The sequence below is a fragment of the Oncorhynchus gorbuscha genome, unplaced genomic scaffold, assembly GCF_021184085.1.
Source record: "Oncorhynchus gorbuscha isolate QuinsamMale2020 ecotype Even-year unplaced genomic scaffold, OgorEven_v1.0 Un_scaffold_756, whole genome shotgun sequence".
NCBI classification, from domain to species: domain Eukaryota; kingdom Metazoa; phylum Chordata; class Actinopteri; order Salmoniformes; family Salmonidae; genus Oncorhynchus; species Oncorhynchus gorbuscha.
Window position 1 is genome coordinate 74884 of NW_025745796.1, and position 21688 is coordinate 96571.

General features: G+C 53.5%; 1 pseudogene; it reads left to right on the plus strand.

Annotated features, from left to right (window-relative positions):
* LOC124020062 overlaps positions 1–16335 on the plus strand; it is a 35661-nt pseudogene extending 19326 nt beyond the window's left edge.
* Positions 16336–21688: the final 5353 nt, after the last annotated feature.

Here is a 21688-nt window from a genome sequence, read left to right on the forward strand (position 1 = left end):
CAGGGTGCTAGGTGTTAAAAGAGGGAGAGGTAACACCAACAGATCAGGGTGCTAGGTGTTAAAAGAGGGAGAGGTAACACCAACAGATCAGGGTGCTAGGTGTTAAAAGAGGGAGAGGTAGAGGTAACACCAACAGATCAGGGTGCTAGGTGTTAAAAGAGGGAGAGGTAACACCAACAGATCAGGGTGCTAGGTGTTAAAAGAGGGAGAGGTAACACCAACAGATCAGGGTGCTAGGTGTTAAAAGAGGGAGAGGTAACACCAACAGATCAGGGTGCTAGGTGTTAAAAGAGGGAGAGGTAACACCAACAGATCAGGGTGCTAGGTGTTAAAAGAGGGAGAGGTAGAGGTAACACCAACAGATCAGGGTGCTAGGTGTTAAAAGAGGGAGAGGTAGAGGTAACACCAACAGATCAGGGTGCTAGGTGTTAAAAGAGGGAGAGGTAGAGGTAACACCAACAGATCAGGGTGCTAGGTGTTAAAAGAGGGAGAGGTAGAGGTAACACCAATAGATCAGGGTGCTAGGTGTTAAAAGAGGGAGAGGTAGAGGTAACACCAACAGATCAGGGTGCTAGGTGTTAAAAGAGGGAGAGGTAACACCAACAGATCAGGGTGCTAGGTGTTAAAAGAGGGAGAGGTAACACCAACAGATCAGGGTGCTAGGTGTTAAAGGGTTGCTGCCTGAATGTTGGGGGTCAATGAAATACTATAAATGTCTTGTCCTTTTTTTTGTCCAGTCAAAAATCTTCACCAGGACTCCAACACTGTATCTGGACCTCAAGCTGGATGGAGGAGCCAAGCAGGTACAACCAGTTCCTTCAGGTGAAACCATCTTTACTGAATAGGCCTTCTATTGGCTCTGGTCCAGGGCGTTACCTGCTCCTTGAAGAAAGCTCTAGCTGCATGTAACACCATGGACCAGAGCTTGGTCTACTGTAGCGATATTGTTCTGTGTGCTCCATTCATCCACAATCTGGCACTAAATCTGTTGACCTTTTCAGTAAAGTTAGCAGAACCTTTCAGCTCAAACCCTAGCTAAGTGCTGTGTGGTGTGTATCACACACGCTTTCTCATTGTGGGAACTGTCCTGTACCTGACGTTGGTTTGTGGTGGGACAAAGTTACTATCTACTGTCTGTGACAAACAGAAGTCCTCCAGGGGTTGGGAGTCTTCTAAAGTTTATACAACTGGCTTGGTTTCCATGGTCACCCTGCCTGTTCTCTATGGAGTCTGGTGCTGTGTGGTTGCTATGGAGTCAGTGGTGCTCTGTGGTTGCTATGGAGTCTGGTGCTGTGTGGTTGCTATGGAGTCAGTGGTGCTGTGTTGAATGGTCACATTATACCGTACGTAAGACGTTAAGTAGTTCATTACTGTGTGTGTGTGTGTGTGTGTGTGTGTGTGTGTGTGTGTGTGTGTGTGTGTGTGTGTGTGTGTGTGTGTGTGTGTGTGTGTGTGTGTGTGTGTGTGTGTGTGTGTGTGTGTGTGTGTGTGTGTGTGTGTGTGTGTGTGTGTGTGTGTGTGTGCGCGCGTGCACACAGTCAGTGTTGGAGCGTTGAATGGATGGCTCCCACGTCATCGTATTACAGGGCCCTATGGTGGATTAGATATGAGACCATCTCAGTGTTATGGCCCACAGCTCCCATGGCAAGACGTCGGTATACCAAGTGGTCAGACTCGCCCACCAAGTCACATCATTTACAATATGAGGCTTTATAAATGTGGTGATTGTTGTGTATACTGTGACAGTTAACTTGTTAATGAGGTAACAAAATGCATTATCAATGCCAGTCCAAAACAACCGTTTTTCTATCATCTCTGCTAGGATGGACCTCGTTTATCTACACACTGGCAGGATCGGTCTGTGTTGGTGAGTTTCCTCTGTTTAGTTTCTGTTCAACAGTTTTCCATTAGTTCCTAACTGCCCTGCAGCCTCATGTTGATGGCCACCCAGAACAGTGTTGTGTTTGGTAGTGGTTCAGAAACACTCTGCATCTTGTTGCTGTCCCTCGTCCAGAGAGAGAGACAATCAAACAGAGCAGGTGCATTTATTTATTAATGTTCCCTTCCTCTTCTCCTCTGTCCTCTCTGGGATGTTCCCTTCCTCATCTCCTCCGTCCTCTCTGGGATGTTCCCTTCCTCATCTCCTCCGTCCTCTCTGGGATGTTCCCTTCCTCCTCTCCTCTCCTCCGTCCTCTCTGGGATGTTCCCTTCCTCTTCTCCTCTCCTCTGTCCTCTCTGGGATGTTCCCTTCCTCATCTCCTCTCCTCTGTCCTCTCTGGGATGTTCCCTTCCTCTTCTCCTCTCCTCTGTCCTCTCTGGGATGTTCCCTTCCTCTTCTCCTCTCCTCCGTCCTCTCTGGGATGTTCCCTTCCTCATCTCCTCCGTCCTCTCTGGGATGTTCCCTTCCTCTTCTCCTCTGTCCTCTCTGGGATGTTTCCTTCCTCCTCTCCTCTCCTCCGTCCTCTCTGGGATGTTCCCTTCCTCCTCTCCTCCATCCTCTCTGGGATGTTCCCTTCCTCATCTCCTCCGTCCTCTCTGGGATGTTCCCTTCCTCATCTCCTCCGTCCTCTCTGGGATGTTCCCTTCCTCATCTCCTCCGTCCTCTCTGGGATGTTCCCTTCCTCCTCTCCTCTCCTCCGTCCTCTCTGGGATGTTCCCTTCCTCTTCTCCTCTCCTCCGTCCTCTCTGGGATGTTCCCTTCCTCTTCTCCTCTCCTCCGTCCTCTCTGGGATGTTCCCTTTCTCTTCTCCTCTCCTCCGTCCTCTCTGGGATGTTCCCTTCCTCTTCTCCTCTCCTCTGTCCTCTCTGCGATGTTCCCTTCCTCCTCTCCTCCGTCCTCTCTGGGATGTTCCCTTCCTCTTCTCCTCTCCTCTGTCCTCTCTGGGATGTTCCCTTCCTCCTCTCCTCCGTCCTCTCTGGGATGTTCCCTTCCTCCTCTCCTCTGTCCTCTCTGGGATGTTCCCTTCCTCTTCTCCTCTCCTCCGTCCTCTCTGGGATGTTCCCTTCCTCTTCTCCTCTCCTCTGTCCTCTCTGGGATGTTCCCTTCCTCCTCTCCTCTGTCCTCTCTGGGATGTTCCCTTACTCTTCTCCTCTCCTCCATCCTCTCTGGGGAGTTCCCTTCCTCTTCTCCTCTCCTCTGTCCTCTCTGGGATGTTCCCTTCCTCCTCTCCTCCGTCCTCTCTGGGATGTTCCCTTCCCCTTCTCCTCTCCTCTGTCCTCTCTGGGATGTTCCCTTCCCCTTCTCCTCTCCTCTGTCCTCTCTGGGATGTTCCCTTCCTCATCTCCTCCGTCCTCTGAGATGTTCCCTTCCTCCTCTCCGCTGTCCTCTCTGGGATGTTCCCTTCCTCATCTCCTCCGTCCTCTCTGGGATGTTCCCTTCCTCCTCTCCTCTGTCCTCTCTGGGATGTTCCCTTCCTCCTCTCCTCCGTCCTGTCTGGGATGTTCCCTTCCTCTTCTCCTCTCCTCCGTCCTCTCTGGGATGTTCCCTTCCTCTTCTCCTCTCTCCTCTCTGGATGTTCCCTTCCTCCTCTCCTCTGTCCTCTCTGGGATGTTCCCTTCCTCCTCTCCTCTGTCCTCTCTGGGATGTTCCCTTACTCTTCTCCTCTCCTCCATCCTCTCTGGGGAGTTCCCTTCCTCTTCTCCTCTCCTCTGTCCTCTCTGGGATGTTCCCTTCCTCCTCTCCTCCGTTCTCTCTGGGATGTTCCCTTCCCCTTCTCCTCTCCTCTGTCCTCTCTGGGATGTTCCCTTCCTCATCTCCTCCGTCCTCTGAGATGTTCCCTTCCTCCTCTCCGCTGTCCTCTCTGGGATGTTCCCTTCCTCATCTCCTCCGTCCTCTCTGGGATGTTCCCTTCCTCCTCTCCTCTGTCCTCTCTGGGATGTTCCCTTCCTCCTCTCCTCCGTCCTGTCTGGGATGTTCCCTTCCTCTTCTCCTCTCCTCCGTCCTCTCTGGGATGTTCCCTTCCTCCTCTCCTCCATCCTCTCTGGATGTTCCCTTCCTCCTCTCCTCTGTCCTCTCTGGGATGTTCCCTTCCTCCTCTCCTCTGTCCTCTCTGGGATGTTCCCTTCCTCCTCTCCTCCGTCCTCTCTGGGATGTTCCCTTCCTCTTCTCCTCTCCTGCATCCTCTCTGGGATGTTCCCTTCCTCCTCTCCTCCGTCCTCTCTGGGATGTTCCCTTCCTCTTCTCCTCTGCTCCGTCCTCTCTGGGATGTTCCCTTCCTCCTCTCTCCGTCCTCCTGGGATGTCCTCGTCCTCTCTGGGATGTTCCCTCCCTCTTCTCCTCTCCTCCGTCCTCTCTGGGATGTTCCCTTCCTCTTCTCCTCTCCTCCGTCCTCTCTGGGATGTTCCCTTCCTCCTCTCCTCCATCCTCTCTGGGATGTTCCCTTCCTCATCTCCTCCGTCCTCTCTGGGATGTTCCCTTCCTCATCTCCTCCGTCCTCTCTGGGATGTTCCCTTCCTCATCTCCTCCGTCCTCTCTGGGATGTTCCCTTCCTCCTCTCCTCTCCTCCGTCCTCTCTGGGATGTTCCCTTCCTCTTCTCCTCTCCTCCGTCCTCTCTGGGATGTTCCCTTCCTCTTCTCCTCTCCTCCGTCCTCTCTGGGATGTTCCCTTCCTCTTCTCCTCTCCTCCGTCCTCTCTGGGATGTTCCCTTCCTCTTCTCCTCTCCTCCGTCCTCTCTGGGATGTTCCCTTCCTCTTCTCCTCTCCTCTGTCCTCTCTGCGATGTTCCCTTCCTCCTCTCCTCCGTCCTCTCTGGGATGTTCCCTTCCTCTTCTCCTCTCCTCTGTCCTCTCTGGGATGTTCCCTTCCTCCTCTCCTCCGTCCTCTCTGGGATGTTCCCTTCCTCCTCTCCTCCGTCCTGTCTGGGATGTTCCCTTCCTCTTCTCCTCTCCTCCGTCCTCTCTGGGATGTTCCCTTCCTCCTCTCCTCCATCCTCTCTGGGATGTTCCCTTCCTCATCTCCTCCGTCCTCTCTGGGATGTTCCCTTCCTCATCTCCTCCGTCCTCTCTGGGATGTTCCCCTTCTCCTCTCCTCTGTCCTCTCTGGGATGTTCCCTTCCCCTTCTCCTCTCCTCTGTCCTCTCTGGGATGTTCCCTTCCTCATCTCCTCCGTCCTCTGAGATGTTCCCTTCCTCCTCTCCGCTGTCCTCTCTGGGATGTTCCCTTCCTCATCTCCTCCGTCCTCTCTGGGATGTTCCCTTCCTCCTCTCCTCTGTCCTCTCTGGGATGTTCCCTTCCTCCTCTCCTCCGTCCTGTCTGGGATGTTCCCTTCCTCTTCTCCTCTCCTCCGTCCTCTCTGGGATGTTCCCTTCCTCTTCTCCTCTCTCCTCTCTGGATGTTCCCTTCCTCCTCTCCTCTGTCCTCTCTGGGATGTTCCCTTCCTCCTCTCCGCTGTCCTCTCTGGGATGTTCCCTTCCTCCTCTCCTCCGTCCTCTCTGGGATGTTCCCTTCCTCTTCTCCTCTCCTCCGTCCTCTCTGGGATGTTCCCTTCCTCCTCTCCTCCGTCCTCTCTGGGATGTTCCCTTCCTCTTCTCCTCTGCTCCGTCCTCTCTGGGATGTTCCCTTCCTCCTCTCCTCCGTCCTCTCTGGGATGTTCCCTCCCTCTTCTCCTCTCCTCTGTCCTCTCTGGGATGTTCCCTTCCTCTTCTCCTCTCCTCCGTCCTCTCTGGGATGTTCCCTTCCTCCTCTCCTCCATCCTCTCTGGGATGTTCCCTTCCTCATCTCCTCCGTCCTCTCTGGGATGTTCCCTTCCTCATCTCCTCCGTCCTCTCTGGGATGTTCCCTTCCTCATCTCCTCCGTCCTCTCTGGGATGTTCCCTTCCTCATCTCCTCCGTCCTCTCTGCGATGTTCCCTTCCTCCTCTCCTCCGTCCTCTCTGGGATGTTCCCTTCCTCTTCTCCTCTCCTCTGTCCTCTCTGGGATGTTCCCTTCCTCCTCTCCTCCGTCCTCTCTGGGATGTTCCCTTCCTCATCTCCTCCGTCCTCTCTGGGATGTTCCCTTCCTCATCTCCTCCGTCCTCTCTGGGATGTTCCCCTTCTCCTCTCCTCTGTCCTCTCTGGGATGTTCCCTTCCTCATCTCCTCCGTCCTCTCTGGGATGTTCCCCTTCTCCTCTCCTCTGTCCTCTCTGGGATGTTCCCTTCCCCTTCTCCTCTCCTCTGTCCTCTCTGGGATGTTCCCTTCCTCATCTCCTCCGTCCTCTGAGATGTTCCCTTCCTCCTCTCCGCTGTCCTCTCTGGGATGTTCCCTTCCTCATCTCCTCCGTCCTCTCTGGGATGTTCCCTTCCTCCTCTCCTCTGTCCTCTCTGGGATGTTCCCTTCCTCCTCTCCTCCGTCCTGTCTGGGATGTTCCCTTCCTCTTCTCCTCTCCTCCGTCCTCTCTGGGATGTTCCCTTCCTCTTCTCCTCTCTCCTCTCTGGATGTTCCCTTCCTCCTCTCCTCTGTCCTCTCTGGGATGTTCCCTTCCTCCTCTCCTCTGTCCTCTCTGGGATGTTCCCTTCCTCCTCTCCTCCGTCCTCTCTGGGATGTTCCCTTCCTCTTCTCCTCTCCTCCGTCCTCTCTGGGATGTTCCCTTCCTCCTCTCCTCCGTCCTCTCTGGGATGTTCCCTTCCTCTTCTCCTCTGCTCCGTCCTCTCTGGGATGTTCCCTTCCTCCTCTCCTCCGTCCTCTCTGGGATGTTCCCTCCCTCTTCTCCTCTCCTCCGTCCTCTCTGGGATGTTCCCTTCCTCTTCTCCTCTCCTCCGTCCTCTCTGGGATGTTCCCTTCCTCCTCTCCTCCATCCTCTCTGGGATGTTCCCTTCCTCATCTCCTCCGTCCTCTCTGGGATGTTCCCTTCCTCATCTCCTCCGTCCTCTCTGGGATGTTCCCTTCCTCCTCTCATCTCCTCCGTCCTCTCTGGGATGTTCCCTTCCTCCTCTCATCTCCTCCGTCCTCTCTGGGATGTTCCCTTCCTCTTCTCCTCTCCTCCGTCCTCTCTGGGATGTTCCCTTCCTCTTCTCCTCTCCTCCGTCCTCTCTGGGATGTTCCCTTCCTCTTCTCCTCTCCTCCGTCCTCTCTGGGATGTTCCCTTCCTCTTCTCCTCTCCTCCGTCCTCTCTGGGATGTTCCCTTCCTCTTCTCCTCTCCTCTGTCCTCTCTGCGATGTTCCCTTCCTCCTCTCCTCCGTCCTCTCTGGGATGTTCCCTTCCTCTTCTCCTCTCCTCTGTCCTCTCTGGGATGTTCCCTTCCTCCTCTCCTCCGTCCTCTCTGGGATGTTCCCTTCCTCCTCTCCTCCGTCCTGTCTGGGATGTTCCCTTCCTCTTCTCCTCTCCTCCGTCCTCTCTGGGATGTTCCCTTCCTCCTCTCCTCCATCCTCTCTGGGATGTTCCCTTCCTCATCTCCTCCGTCCTCTCTGGGATGTTCCCTTCCTCATCTCCTCCGTCCTCTCTGGGATGTTCCCCTTCTCCTCTCCTCTGTCCTCTCTGGGATGTTCCCTTCCCCTTCTCCTCTCCTCTGTCCTCTCTGGGATGTTCCCTTCCTCATCTCCTCCGTCCTCTCTGGGATGTTCCCTTCCTCCTCTCCGCTGTCCTCTCTGGGATGTTCCCTTCCTCATCTCCTCCGTCCTCTCTGGGATGTTCCCTTCCTCCTCTCCTCTGTCCTCTCTGGGATGTTCCCTTCCTCCTCTCCTCCGTCCTGTCTGGGATGTTCCCTTCCTCTTCTCCTCTCCTCCGTCCTCTCTGGGATGTTCCCTTCCTCTTCTCCTCTCTCCTCTCTGGATGTTCCCTTCCTCCTCTCCTCTGTCCTCTCTGGGATGTTCCCTTCCTCCTCTCCTCTGTCCTCTCTGGGATGTTCCCTTCCTCCTCTCCTCCGTCCTCTCTGGGATGTTCCCTTCCTCTTCTCCTCTCCTCCGTCCTCTCTGGGATGTTCCCTTCCTCCTCTCCTCCGTCCTCTCTGGGATGTTCCCTTCCTCTTCTCCTCTGCTCCGTCCTCTCTGGGATGTTCCCTTCCTCCTCTCCTCCGTCCTCTCTGGGATGTTCCCTCCCTCTTCTCCTCTCCTCCGTCCTCTCTGGGATGTTCCCTTCCTCTTCTCCTCTCCTCCGTCCTCTCTGGGATGTTCCCTTCCTCCTCTCCTCCATCCTCTCTGGGATGTTCCCTTCCTCATCTCCTCCGTCCTCTCTGGGATGTTCCCTTCCTCATCTCCTCCGTCCTCTCTGGGATGTTCCCTTCCTCATCTCCTCCGTCCTCTCTGGGATGTTCCCTTCCTCCTCTCCTCTCCTCCGTCCTCTCTGGGATGTTCCCTTCCTCTTCTCCTCTCCTCCGTCCTCTCTGGGATGTTCCCTTCCTCTTCTCCTCTCCTCCGTCCTCTCTGGGATGTTCCCTTCCTCTTCTCCTCTCCTCCGTCCTCTCTGGGATGTTCCCTTCCTCTTCTCCTCTCCTCCGTCCTCTCTGGGATGTTCCCTTCCTCTTCTCCTCTCCTCTGTCCTCTCTGCGATGTTCCCTTCCTCCTCTCCTCCGTCCTCTCTGGGATGTTCCCTTCCTCTTCTCCTCTCCTCTGTCCTCTCTGGGATGTTCCCTTCCTCCTCTCCTCCGTCCTCTCTGGGATGTTCCCTTCCTCATCTCCTCTGTCCTCTCTGGGATGTTCCCTTCCTCTTCTCCTCTCCTCCGTCCTCTCTGGGATGTTCCCTTCCTCTTCTCCTCTCCTCTGTCCTCTCTGGGATGTTCCCTTCCTCCTCTCCTCTGTCCTCTCTGGGATGTTCCCTTACTCTTCTCCTCTCCTCCATCCTCTCTGGGGAGTTCCCTTCCTCTTCTCCTCTCCTCTGTCCTCTCTGGGATGTTCCCTTCCTCTTCTCCTCTCCTCTGTCCTCTCTGGGATGTTCCCTTCCTCTTCTCCTCTCCTCCATCCTCTCTGGGGAGTTCCCTTCCCCTTCTCCTCTCCTCCGTCCTCTCTGGGATGTTCCCTTCCCCTTCTCCTCTCCTCTGTCCTCTCTGGGATGTTCCCTTCCCCTTCTCCTCTCCTCTGTCCTCTCTGGGATGTTCCCTTCCTCATCTCCTCCGTCCTCTGAGATGTTCCCTTCCTCCTCTCCGCTGTCCTCTCTGGGATGTTCCCTTCCTCATCTCCTCCGTCCTCTCTGGGATGTTCCCTTCCTCCTCTCCTCTGTCCTCTCTGGGATGTTCCCTTCCTCCTCTCCTCCGTCCTGTCTGGGATGTTCCCTTCCTCTTCTCCTCTCCTCCGTCCTCTCTGGGATGTTCCCTTCCTCTTCTCCTCTCTCCTCTCTGGATGTTCCCTTCCTCCTCTCCTCTGTCCTCTCTGGGATGTTCCCTTCCTCCTCTCCTCTGTCCTCTCTGGGATGTTCCCTTCCTCCTCTCCTCCGTCCTCTCTGGGATGTTCCCTTCCTCTTCTCCTCTCCTCCGTCCTCTCTGGGATGTTCCCTTCCTCTTCTCCTCTGCTCCGTCCTCTCTGGGATGTTCCCTTCCTCCTCTCCTCCGTCCTCTCTGGGATGTTCCCTCCCTCTTCTCCTCTCCTCCGTCCTCTCTGGGATGTTCCCTTCCTCTTCTCCTCTCCTCCGTCCTCTCTGGGATGTTCCCTTCCTCCTCTCCTCCGTCCTCTCTGGGATGTTCCCTTCCTCCTCTCCTCCGTCCTCTCTGGGATGTTCCCTTCCTCCTCTCCTCTGTCCTCTCTGGGATGTTCCCTTCCTCCTCTCCTCCGTCCTCTCTGGGATGTTCCCTTCCTCTTCTCCTCTCCTCTGTCCTCTCTGGGATGTTCCCTTCCTCCTCTCCTCCGTCCTCTCTGGGATGTTCCCTTCCTCATCTCCTCTGTCCTCTCTGGGATGTTCCCTTCCTCATCTCCTCCGTCCTCTCTGGGATGTTCCCTTCCTCTTCTCCTCTCCTCCATCCTCTCTGGGATGTTCCCTTCCTCATCTCCTCTGTCCTCTCTGGGATGTTCCCTTCCTCTTCTCCTCTCCTCCGTCCTCTCTGGGATGTTCCCTTCCTCTTCTCCTCTCCTCTGTCCTCTCTGGGATGTTCCCTTCCTCCTCTCCTCTGTCCTCTCTGGGATGTTCCCTTACTCTTCTCCTCTCCTCCATCCTCTCTGGGGAGTTCCCTTCCTCTTCTCCTCTCCTCTGTCCTCTCTGGGATGTTCCCTTCCTCCTCTCCTCCGTCCTCTCTGGGATGTTCCCTTCCCCTTCTCCTCTCCTCTGTCCTCTCTGGGATGTTCCCTTCCCCTTCTCCTCTCCTCTGTCCTCTCTGGGATGTTCCCTTCCTCATCTCCTCCGTCCTCTGAGATGTTCCCTTCCTCCTCTCCGCTGTCCTCTCTGGGATGTTCCCTTCCTCATCTCCTCCGTCCTCTCTGGGATGTTCCCTTCCTCCTCTCCTCTGTCCTCTCTGGGATGTTCCCTTCCTCCTCTCCTCCGTCCTGTCTGGGATGTTCCCTTCCTCTTCTCCTCTCCTCCGTCCTCTCTGGGATGTTCCCTTCCTCTTCTCCTCTCTCCTCTCTGGATGTTCCCTTCCTCCTCTCCTCTGTCCTCTCTGGGATGTTCCCTTCCTCCTCTCCTCTGTCCTCTCTGGGATGTTCCCTTACTCTTCTCCTCTCCTCCATCCTCTCTGAGGAGTTCCCTTCCTCTTCTCCTCTCCTCTGTCCTCTCTGGGATGTTCCCTTCCTCCTCTCCTCCGTTCTCTCTGGGATGTTCCCTTCCCCTTCTCCTCTCCTCTGTCCTCTCTGGGATGTTCCCTTCCTCATCTCCTCCGTCCTCTGAGATGTTCCCTTCCTCCTCTCCGCTGTCCTCTCTGGGATGTTCCCTTCCTCATCTCCTCCGTCCTCTCTGGGATGTTCCCTTCCTCCTCTCCTCTGTCCTCTCTGGGATGTTCCCTTCCTCCTCTCCTCCGTCCTGTCTGGGATGTTCCCTTCCTCTTCTCCTCTCCTCCGTCCTCTCTGGGATGTTCCCTTCCTCCTCTCCTCCATCCTCTCTGGGATGTTCCCTTCCTCATCTCCTCCGTCCTCTCTGGGATGTTCCCTTCCTCATCTCCTCCGTCCTCTCTGGGATGTTCCCCTTCTCCTCTCCTCTGTCCTCTCTGGGATGTTCCCTTCCCCTTCTCCTCTCCTCTGTCCTCTCTGGGATGTTCCCTTCCTCATCTCCTCCGTCCTCTGAGATGTTCCCTTCCTCCTCTCCGCTGTCCTCTCTGGGATGTTCCCTTCCTCATCTCCTCCGTCCTCTCTGGGATGTTCCCTTCCTCCTCTCCTCTGTCCTCTCTGGGATGTTCCCTTCCTCCTCTCCTCCGTCCTGTCTGGGATGTTCCCTTCCTCTTCTCCTCTCCTCCGTCCTCTCTGGGATGTTCCCTTCCTCTTCTCCTCTCTCCTCTCTGGATGTTCCCTTCCTCCTCTCCTCTGTCCTCTCTGGGATGTTCCCTTCCTCCTCTCCTCTGTCCTCTCTGGGATGTTCCCTTCCTCCTCTCCTCCGTCCTCTCTGGGATGTTCCCTTCCTCTTCTCCTCTCCTCCGTCCTCTCTGGGATGTTCCCTTCCTCCTCTCCTCCGTCCTCTCTGGGATGTTCCCTTCCTCTTCTCCTCTGCTCCGTCCTCTCTGGGATGTTCCCTTCCTCCTCTCCTCCGTCCTCTCTGGGATGTTCCCTCCCTCTTCTCCTCTCCTCCATCCTCTCTGGGATGTTCCCTTCCTCTTCTCCTCTCCTCCGTCCTCTCTGGGATGTTCCCTTCCTCCTCTCCTCCATCCTCTCTGGGATGTTCCCTTCCTCATCTCCTCCGTCCTCTCTGGGATGTTCCCTTCCTCATCTCCTCCGTCCTCTCTGGGATGTTCCCTTCCTCATCTCCTCCGTCCTCTCTGGGATGTTCCCTTCCTCCTCTCCTCTCCTCCGTCCTCTCTGGGATGTTCCCTTCCTCTTCTCCTCTCCTCCGTCCTCTCTGGGATGTTCCCTTCCTCTTCTCCTCTCCTCCGTCCTCTCTGGGATGTTCCCTTCCTCTTCTCCTCTCCTCCGTCCTCTCTGGGATGTTCCCTTCCTCCTCTCCTCCGTCCTCTCAGGGATGTTCCCTTCCTCTTCTCCTCTCCTCTGTCCTCTCTGCGATGTTCCCTTCCTCCTCTCCTCCGTCCTCTCTGGGATGTTCCCTTCCTCTTCTCCTCTCCTCTGTCCTCTCTGGGATGTTCCCTTCCTCCTCTCCTCCGTCCTCTCTGGGATGTTCCCTTCCTCATCTCCTCTGTCCTCTCTGGGATGTTCCCTTCCTCTTCTCCTCTCCTCCGTCCTCTCTGGGATGTTCCCTTCCTCTTCTCCTCTCCTCTGTCCTCTCTGGGATGTTCCCTTCCTCCTCTCCTCTGTCCTCTCTGGGATGTTCCCTTACTCTTCTCCTCTCCTCCATCCTCTCTGGGGAGTTCCCTTCCTCTTCTCCTCTCCTCTGTCCTCTCTGGGATGTTCCCTTACTCTTCTCCTCTCCTCCATCCTCTCTGGGGAGTTCCCTTCCCCTTCTCCTCTCCTCCGTCCTCTCTGGGATGTTCCCTTCCCCTTCTCCTCTCCTCTGTCCTCTCTGGGATGTTCCCTTCCCCTTCTCCTCTCCTCTGTCCTCTCTGGGATGTTCCCTTCCTCATCTCCTCCGTCCTCTGAGATGTTCCCTTCCTCCTCTCCTCTGTCCTCTCTGGGATGTTCCCTTCCTCCTCTCCTCCGTCCTGTCTGGGATGTTCCCTTCCTCTTCTCCTCTCCTCCGTCCTCTCTGGGATGTTCCCTTCCTCTTCTCCTCTCTCCTCTCTGGATGTTCCCTTCCTCCTCTCCTCTGTCCTCTCTGGGATGTTCCCTTCCTCCTCTCCTCTGTCCTCTCTGGGATGTTCCCTTCCTCCTCTCCTCCGTCCTCTCTGGGATGTTCCCTTCCTCTTCTCCTCTCCTCCGTCCTCTCTGGGATGTTCCCTTCCTCTTCTCCTCTGCTCCGTCCTCTCTGGGATGTTCCCTTCCTCCTCTCCTCCGTCCTCTCTGGGATGTTCCCTCCCTCTTCTCCTCTCCTCCGTCCTCTCTGGGATGTTCCCTTCCTCTTCTCCTCTCCTCCGTCCTCTCTGGGATGTTCCCTTCCTCCTCTCCTCCGTCCTCTCTGGGATGTTCCCTTCCTCCTCTCCTCCGTCCTCTCTGGGATGTTCCCTTCCTCCTCTCCTCTGTCCTCTCTGGGATGTTCCCTTCCTCCTCTCCTCCGTCCTCTCTGGGATGTTCCCTTCCTCTTCTCCTCTCCTCTGTCCTCTCTGGGATGTTCCCTTCCTCCTCTCCTCCGTCCTCTCTGGGATGTTCCCTTCCTCATCTCCTCCGTCCTCTCTGGGATGTTCCCTTCCTCATCTCCTCCGTCCTCTCTGGGAAGTTCCCTTCCTCTTCTCCTCTCCTCCATCCTCTCTGGGATGTTCCCTTCCTCATCTCCTCTGTCCTCTCTGGGATGTTCCCTTCCTCATCTCCTCTGTCCTCTCTGGGATGTTCCCTTACTCCTCTCCTCTGTCCTCTCTGGGATGTTCCCTTCCTCCTCTCTTCCGTCCTCTCTGAGATGTCATGTCAACGTTGGGATGTAGCCTTCTGATCTGAAGCCAATAGCAACTCTAGGAATGGTTTAGGAATGGGACAAAATCCCACTTGAACCCTTCATGTTGTGATTCATGTTCTAGGGCAACCTTTCCCTATATAGTGCCCTATGGGGCCTGGCCAAAAGTAGTGCACTATGTAGGGAATAGGGTGCCATATGGGATGCAGAAATAGATGTATGTCTTATGGTACTATACCTGTACCAAATGGTTTCACCTACAGTCCTGTGACACCCTGCTATACAGAGGGGAACTGTTCCCTACAGTCCTGTGACACCCTGCTATACAGAGGGGAACTGTTCTCTACAGTCCTGTAACACACTGCTATACAGAGGGGAACTGTTCTCTACAGTCCTGTGACACCCTGCTATACAGAGGTGAACTGTTCCCTACAGTCCTGTGACACCCTGCTATACAGAGGTGAACTGTTCCCTACAGTCCTGTGACACCCTGCTATACAGAGGTGAACTGTTCCCTACAGTCCTGTGACACCCTGCTATACAGAGGGGAACTGTTCCCTACAGTCCTGTGACACCCTGCTATACAGAGGTGAACTGTTCTCTACAGTCCTGTGACACCCTGCTATACAGAGGTGAACTGTTTCCTACAGTCCTGTGACACCCTGCTATACAGAGGGGAACTGTTCCCTACAGTGTTTGTCTATACAGGACACGTTAAGCCTGTCCTCTGAAGTGTTTTAGCGTTACTTTAGTTTGTCAATGGGAAGCACATATTTGAGTCGGAGGAATTGTATTTTCATTATGATCGATGTTAGCTAGCGTGAGTCGGAGGAATTTCACGCTCTTCACTCCTTCAGAAAGGGCTTTTGTTTCATTTCACACATAGTTGATGTTTGTTTCTCCAGGAAGTTTCATTGTGATCTGATTAAATGGAATCGTTGCTCCGGAGGATCTCACGGAAAGCTCCTTTTTAATTGTAGACAGATGTTTTGAAACCAGAATCAAGTTGAACCGTTCGCTGTAACTAAGACTGAGATGGGTTTGAACCGAGATGCCACTGAATGGACAGAGTGTCGTCTGTAACTAAGATTGAGGTGGGTTTGAACCGAGATGCCACTGAATCGACAGAGTGTCGTCTGTAACTAAGATTGAGGTGGGTTTGAACCGAGATGCCACTGAATGGACAGAGTGTCGTCTGTAACTAAGATTGAGGTGGGTTTGAACCGAGACGCCACTGAATGGACAGAGTGTCGTCTGTAACTAAGATTGAGGTGGGTTTGAACCGAGATGCCACTGAATGGACAGAGTGTCGTCTGTAACTAAGATTGAGGTGGGTTTGAACCGAGACGCCACTGAATGGACAGAGTGTCGTCTGTAACTAAGATTGAGGTGGGTTTGAACCGAGATGCCACTGAATGGACAGAGTGTCGTCTGTAACTAAGATTGAGGTGGGTTTGAACCGAGATGCCACTGAATGGACAGAGTGTCGTCTGTAACTAAGATTGAGGTGGGTTTGAACCGAGACGCCACTGAATGGACAGAGTGTCGTCTGTAACTAAGATTGAGGTGGGTTTGAACCGAGATGCCACTGAATGGACAGTGTCGTCTGTAACTAAGATTGAGGTGGGTTTGAACCGAGATGCCACTGAATGGACAGTGTCGTCTGTAACTAAGACTGAGGTGGGTTTGAACCGAGACGCCACTGAATGGACAGAGTGTCGTCTGTAACTAAGATTGAGGTGGGTTTGAACCGAGACGCCACTGAATGGACAGTGTCGTCTGTAACTAAGACTGAGGTGGGTTTGAACCGAGACGCCACTGAATCGACAGAGTGTCGTCTGTAACTAAGATTGAGGTGGGTTTGAACCGAGACGCCACTGAATGGACAGAGTGTCGTCTGTAAGGCAAATCAAGCACAGCTGTGTCTGAAAAATAGATCCACCACAACTTGAAGCGTTTTGGCGTTTCTGCATTTCTTTTGACCTTAGTATTCAGATGAAGGAAGCAGACTTAACCATGTCAGACGGAGAGGAAATGCACATTTTCTTTGGTTCTTGATTGCAGTGTTTCCCTCGGGTTAAAATCTTGACAGAAATTTCTTAAATGAAAGTTGTTTTGTTTGCCATTTCTTTTGAGGTAATAATCTTGTTTTCATCCCAGGGGCCCGTCTGGTAGAGTTGATTCTGTTTTCCATTGCTCTTTCAGGTCCAGATGCAGAGCAACGGAGTGGAGCCACATCACACCATGGTGTTTGATGATGGCGGTTGCATAGCCGTAGAAAACAAGGTAGGCTGTCTGAACTTCTTACAGACTCTTAACACAGTTTTCAGGAATTGTAAGTTCACTACAATTCAAACTCCTTTCTCCAGACATCAGAGGTTTGCCATTTTGTCTTGATTGCGGGACAGCCGATCAATGAACCGGTGGTCCAACATGGTAAGAACTCCATTTCTTCACATCACTGATCTCCAGTCAGTTACCACAGTATTGGATCGTTCATGTGTAACGTGACACACTACACGTTCCTTTTGCTCTCCAGGTCCGTTTGTGATGAACACGGAAGAGGAGATCAACCAGGCAGTCAGAGACTACAGGACAGGGACCAATGGGTTCGAGAGGGCTACGGCTTGGAGGTCTAAGATCAGGGAATCCTTCTAAGAATCCGCAGACATCTTCTAATCATGTTATAGGTCTTGTCTTGTTATGGTCATGTGACCAAAGTGTATTTTAATCATGAACCAGCTTGATGTGTGTTTGTCTCTTTTTAAATCATTAAGTTCTCATTTTATACTGATTTTTTTTTCTTCTCAAATAGATGTTTTGTTACTGTGCCTCCAAGCCATTAAACTGAAATGTAAATGATGAAAAAATCACTTTTAATTTAACCTCAACAAAACTATCCTGCCGTGATGTCTCCAGAAGCTATCTAATGGAAGCACTGATTCGTTCCAGTCATTATGTCCTTGGACAGACCTCAGAGGCAAGTATCCGTTACAGGAAGGAGGGAAACCAACCACAGATCACATTTCAAGGCCATTTGCATCTGGCAGAATGACGTCTCATACTGCGAAACAGCGGGTCTCCTCTCCCTCTCTATCACATCTCCTGTTTCTCCCTCCCTCTCTATCACATCTCCTGTTTCTCCCTCCTCCTCCCTCCCTCTCTATCACATCTCCTGTTTCTCCCTCCTCCCTCCCTCTCTATCACATCTCCTGTTTCTCCCTCCTCCCTCCCTCTCTATCACATCTCCTGTTTCTCCCTCCCTCTATCACATCTCCTGTTTCTCCCTCCTCCCTCCCTCTCATCACATCTCTGTTTTCCCTGCCTCCCTCCCTTCTATCACATCTCCTGTTTCTCCCTCCCTCTCTATCACATCTCCTGTTTCTCCCTCCTCCCTCCCTCTCTATCACATCTCCTGTTTCTCCCTCCTCCCTCCCTCTCTATCACATCTCCTGTTTCTCCCTCCCTCTCTATCACATCTCCTGTTTCTCCCTCATCCTCCCTCCCTCTCTATCACATCTCCTGTTTCTCCCTCCTCCCTCCCTCCCTCTCTATCACATCTCCTGTTTCTCCCTCATCCTCCCTCCCTCTCTATCACATCTCCTGTTTCTCCCTCCTCCTCCCTCCCTCTCTATCACATCTCCTGTTTCTCCCTCCCTCTCTATCACATCTCCTGTTTCTCCCTCCTCCTTCCTCCCTCTCTATCACACCTCCTGTTTCTCCCTCCCTCTCTATCACATCTCCTGTTTCTCCCTCCCTCTCTATCACACCTCCTGTTTCTCCCTGTTTCTCCCTCCCTCTCTATCACACCTCCTGTTTCTCCCTGTTTCTCCCTCCCTCTCTATCACACCTCCTGTTTCTCCCTGTTTCTCCCTCCTCCTCCCTCCCTCTCTATCACATCTCCTGTTTCTCCCTCCCTCTCTATCACACCTCCTGTTTCTCCCTGTTTCTCCCTCCCTCTCTATCACACCTCCTGTTTCTCCCTGTTTCTCCCTCCTCCTCCCTCCCTCTCTATCACATCTCCTGTTTCTCCCTCCTTCTCCCTCCCTCTCTATCACATCTCCTGTTTCTCCCTCCCTCTCTATCACATCTCCTGTTTCTCCCTCCCTCTCTATCACATCTCCTGTTTCTCCCTCCCTCTCTATCACATCTCCTGTTTCTCCCTGTTTCTCCCTCCTCCTCCCTCCCTCTCTATCACATCTCCTGTTTCTCCCTCCTTCTCCCTCCCTCTCTATCACACCTCCTGTTTCTCCCTGTTTCTCCCTTTCCCTCCCTCTCTATCACATCTCCTGTTTCTCCCTCCTTCTCCCTCCCCTCTATCACATCTCCTGTTTCTCCCTCCCTCTCTAACATCTCCTGTTTCTCCCTCCTCCTCCCTCCCTCTCTATCAATCTCCTGTTTCTCCCTCCCTCTCTATCACATCTCCTGTTTCTCCCTCCCTCTCTATCACATCTCCTGTTTCTCCCTTCCTCCCTCCCTCTCTATCACATCTCCTGTTTCTCCCTCCCTCTCTATCACATCTCCTGTTTCTCCCTCCTCCCTCCCTCCCTCTCTATCACATCTCCTGTTTCTCCCTCCCTCTCTATCACATCTCCTGTTTCTCCCTCCTCCTCCCTCCCTCTCTATCACATCTCCTGTTTCTCCCTCCTCCCTCCCTCCCTCTCTATCACATCTCCTGTTTCTCCCTCCCTCTCTATCACATCTCCTGTTTCTCCCTCCCTCTCTATCACATCTCCTGTTTCTCCCTCCCTCTCTATCACATCTCCTGTTTCTCCCTCCCTCTCTATCACATCTCCTGTTTCTCCCTCCTCCTCCCTCCCTCTCTATCACATCTCCTGTTTCTCCCTCCTCCTCCCTCCCTCTCTATCACATCTCCTGTTTCTCCCTCCTCCTCCCTCCCTCTCTATCACATCTCCTGTTTCTCCCTCCTCCTTCCTCCCTCTCTATCACACCTCCTGTTTCTCCCTCCCTCTCTATCACATCTCCTGTTTCTCCCTCATCCTCCCTCCCTCTCTATCACATCTCCTGTTTCTCCCTCCTCCCTCCCTCCCTCTCTATCACATCTCCTGTTTCTCCCTCCTCCTCCCTCCCTCTCTATCACATCTCCTGTTTCTCCCTCCTCCTTCCTCCCTCTCTATCACACCTCCTGTTTCTCCCTCCCTCTCTATCACATCTCCTGTTTCTCCCTCCTCCTCCCTCCCTCTCTATCACATCTCCTGTTTCTCCCTCCTCCTTCCTCCCTCTCTATCACACCTCCTGTTTCTCCCTCCCTCTCTATCACATCTCCTGTTTCTCCCTCATCCTCCCTCCCTCTCTATCACATCTCCTGTTTCTCCCTCCTCCCTCCCTCCCTCTCTATCACATCTCCTGTTTCTCCCTCCTCCTCCCTCCCTCTCTATCACATCTCCTGTTTCTCCCTCCCTCTCTATCACATCTCCTGTTTCTCCCTCCTCCTCCCTCCCTCTCTATCACATCTCCTGTTTCTCCCTCCTCCTCCCTCCCTCTCTATCACATCTCCTGTTTCTCCCTCCTCCCTCCCTCTCTATCACATCTCCTGTTTCTCCCTCCTCCTCTCTATCACATCTCCTGTTTCTCCCTCCCTCTCTATCACATCTCCTGTTTCTCCCTCCTCCTCCTCTCTATCACACCTCCTGTTTCTCCTCCTCCCCTCCCTCTCTATCACATCTCCTGTTTCTCCCTCCTCCTCTCTATCACATCTCCTGTTTCTCCCTCCCTCTCTATCACATCTCCTGTTTCTCCCTCCTCCCTCCCTCTCTATCACACCTCCTGTTTCTCCCTCCTCCTCCCTCCCTCTCTATCACATCTCCTGTTTCTCCCTCCTCCCTCCCTCTCTATCACACCTCCTGTTTCTCCCTCCCTCTCTATCACATCTCCTGTTTCTCCCTCCTCCTCCCTCCCTCTATCACATCTCCTGTTTCTCCCTCCCTCTCTATCACATCTCCTGTTTCTCCCTCCTCCTCCCTCCCTCTCTATCACATCTCCTGTTTCTCCCTCCTCCTCCCTCCCTCTATCACATCTCCTGTTTCTCCCTCCCTCTCTATCACATCTCCTGTTTCTCCCTCCTCCTCCCTCCCTCTCTATCACATCTCCTGTTTCTCCCTCCTCCTCCCTCCCTCTATCACATCTCCTGTTTCTCCCTCCCTCTCTATCACATCTCCTGTTTCTCCCTCCCTCTCTAACACATCTCCTGTTTCTCCCTCCTCCTCCCTCCCTCTCTATCACATCTCCTGTTTCTCCCTCCTCCTCCCTCCCTCTCTATCACATCTCCTGTTTCTCCCTCCTCCTCCCTCCCTCTCTATCACATCTCCTGTTTCTCCCTCCTCCTCTCTATCACATCTCCTGTTTCTCCCTCCCTCTCTATCACATCTCCTGTTTCTCCCTCCCTCTCTATCACATCTCCTGTTTCTCCCTCCCTCTCTATCACATCTCCTGTTTCTCCCTCCTCCTCCCTCCCTCTCTATCACATCTCCTGTTTCTCCCTCCTCCTCCCTCCCTCTCTATCACATCTCCTGTTTCTCCCTCCTCCTCCTCCCTCTCTATCACATCTCCTGTTTCTCCCTCCCTCTCTATCACATCTCCCTCCCTCCCTCTCTATCACATCTCCTGTTTCTCCCTCCCTCTCTATCACATCTCCTGTTTCTCCCTCCTCCTCCCTCCCTCTCTATCACATCTCCTGTTTCTCCCTCCTCCTCCCTCCCTCTCTATCACATCTCCTGTTTCTCCCTCCTCCTCCCTCCCTCTCTATCACATCTCCTGTTTCTCCCTCCCTCTCTATCACATCTCCTGTTTCTCCCTCCTCCTCTCTATCACATCTCCTGTTTCTCCCTCCTCCTCTCTATCACATCTCCTGTTTCTCCCTCCCTCTCTATCACATCTCCTGTTTCTCCCTCTCTATCACATCTCCTGTTTCTCCCTCCCTCTCTATCACATCTCCTGTTTCTCCCTCCCTCTCTATCACATCTCCTGTTTCTCCCTCCTCCTCCCTCCCTCTCTATCACATCTCCTGTTTCTCCCTCCCTCTCTATCACATCTCCTGTTTCTCCCTCCTCCTCCCTCCCTCTCTATCACATCTCCTGTTTCTCCCTCCCTCTCTATCACATCTCCTGTTTCTCCCTCCCTCTCTATCACATCTCCTGTTTCTCCCTCCTCCTCCCTCCCTCTCTATCACATCTCCTGTTTCTCCCTCCTCCTCTCTATCACATCTCCTGTTTCTCCCTCCCTCTCTATCACACCTCCTGTTTCTCCCTCTCTATCACATCTCCTGTTTCTCCCTCCCTCTCTATCACATCTCCTGTTTCTCCCTCCCTCTCTATCACATCTCCTGTTTCTCCCTCCTCCTCCCTCCCTCTCTATCACATCTCCTGTTTCTCCCTCCTCCTCTCTATCACATCTCCTGTTTCTCCCTCCCTCTCTATCACATCTCCTCTCCCTCCATCCCTCCCTCCGCAGACAATCAAACCCCTGGGCACACACTGGTTGAATCAATGTTTCCTCGTAATTAGACGAAATGAGGTCTGTGCCCAGTGGGAAGTGAGTTTTGGCTGGGATGGGATAGGGGTGGGGTGGAGGGTGGGAGTGTCCCTCCCTGGCCCATGTATCCATGCTTCGTAGCTGAGGTCTGGATCACATTTAAAACACATGTTCATGCTGCTCCAGATAAGCTGAACTCTGTGGAAATACAGTGGCTTTGGATTTAACAGCCAAGGCAGGGGCAGACAGAACAGACTTACAGACCTACAGAGCAAGGCAACATCAGACAGGGGCAGACAGAACAGACTTACAGACAGACAGAGCAAGGCAACATCAGACAGGGGCAGACAGAACAGACTTACAGACCTACAGAGCAAGGCAACATCAGACAGGGGCAGACAGAACAGACTTACAGACCTACAGAGCAAGGCAACATCAGACAGGGGCAGACAGAACAGACTTACAGACCTACAGAGCAAGGCAACATCAGACAGGGGCAGACAGAACAGACTTACAGACCTACAGAGCAAGGCAACATCAGACAGGGGCAGACAGAACAGACTTACAGACCTACAGAGCAAGGCAACATCAGACAGGGGCAGACAGAACAGACTTACAGACCTACAGAGCAAGGCAACATCAGACAGGGGCAGACAGAACAGACTTACAGACCTACAGAGCAAGGCAACATCAGACAGGGGCAGACAGAACAGACTTACAGA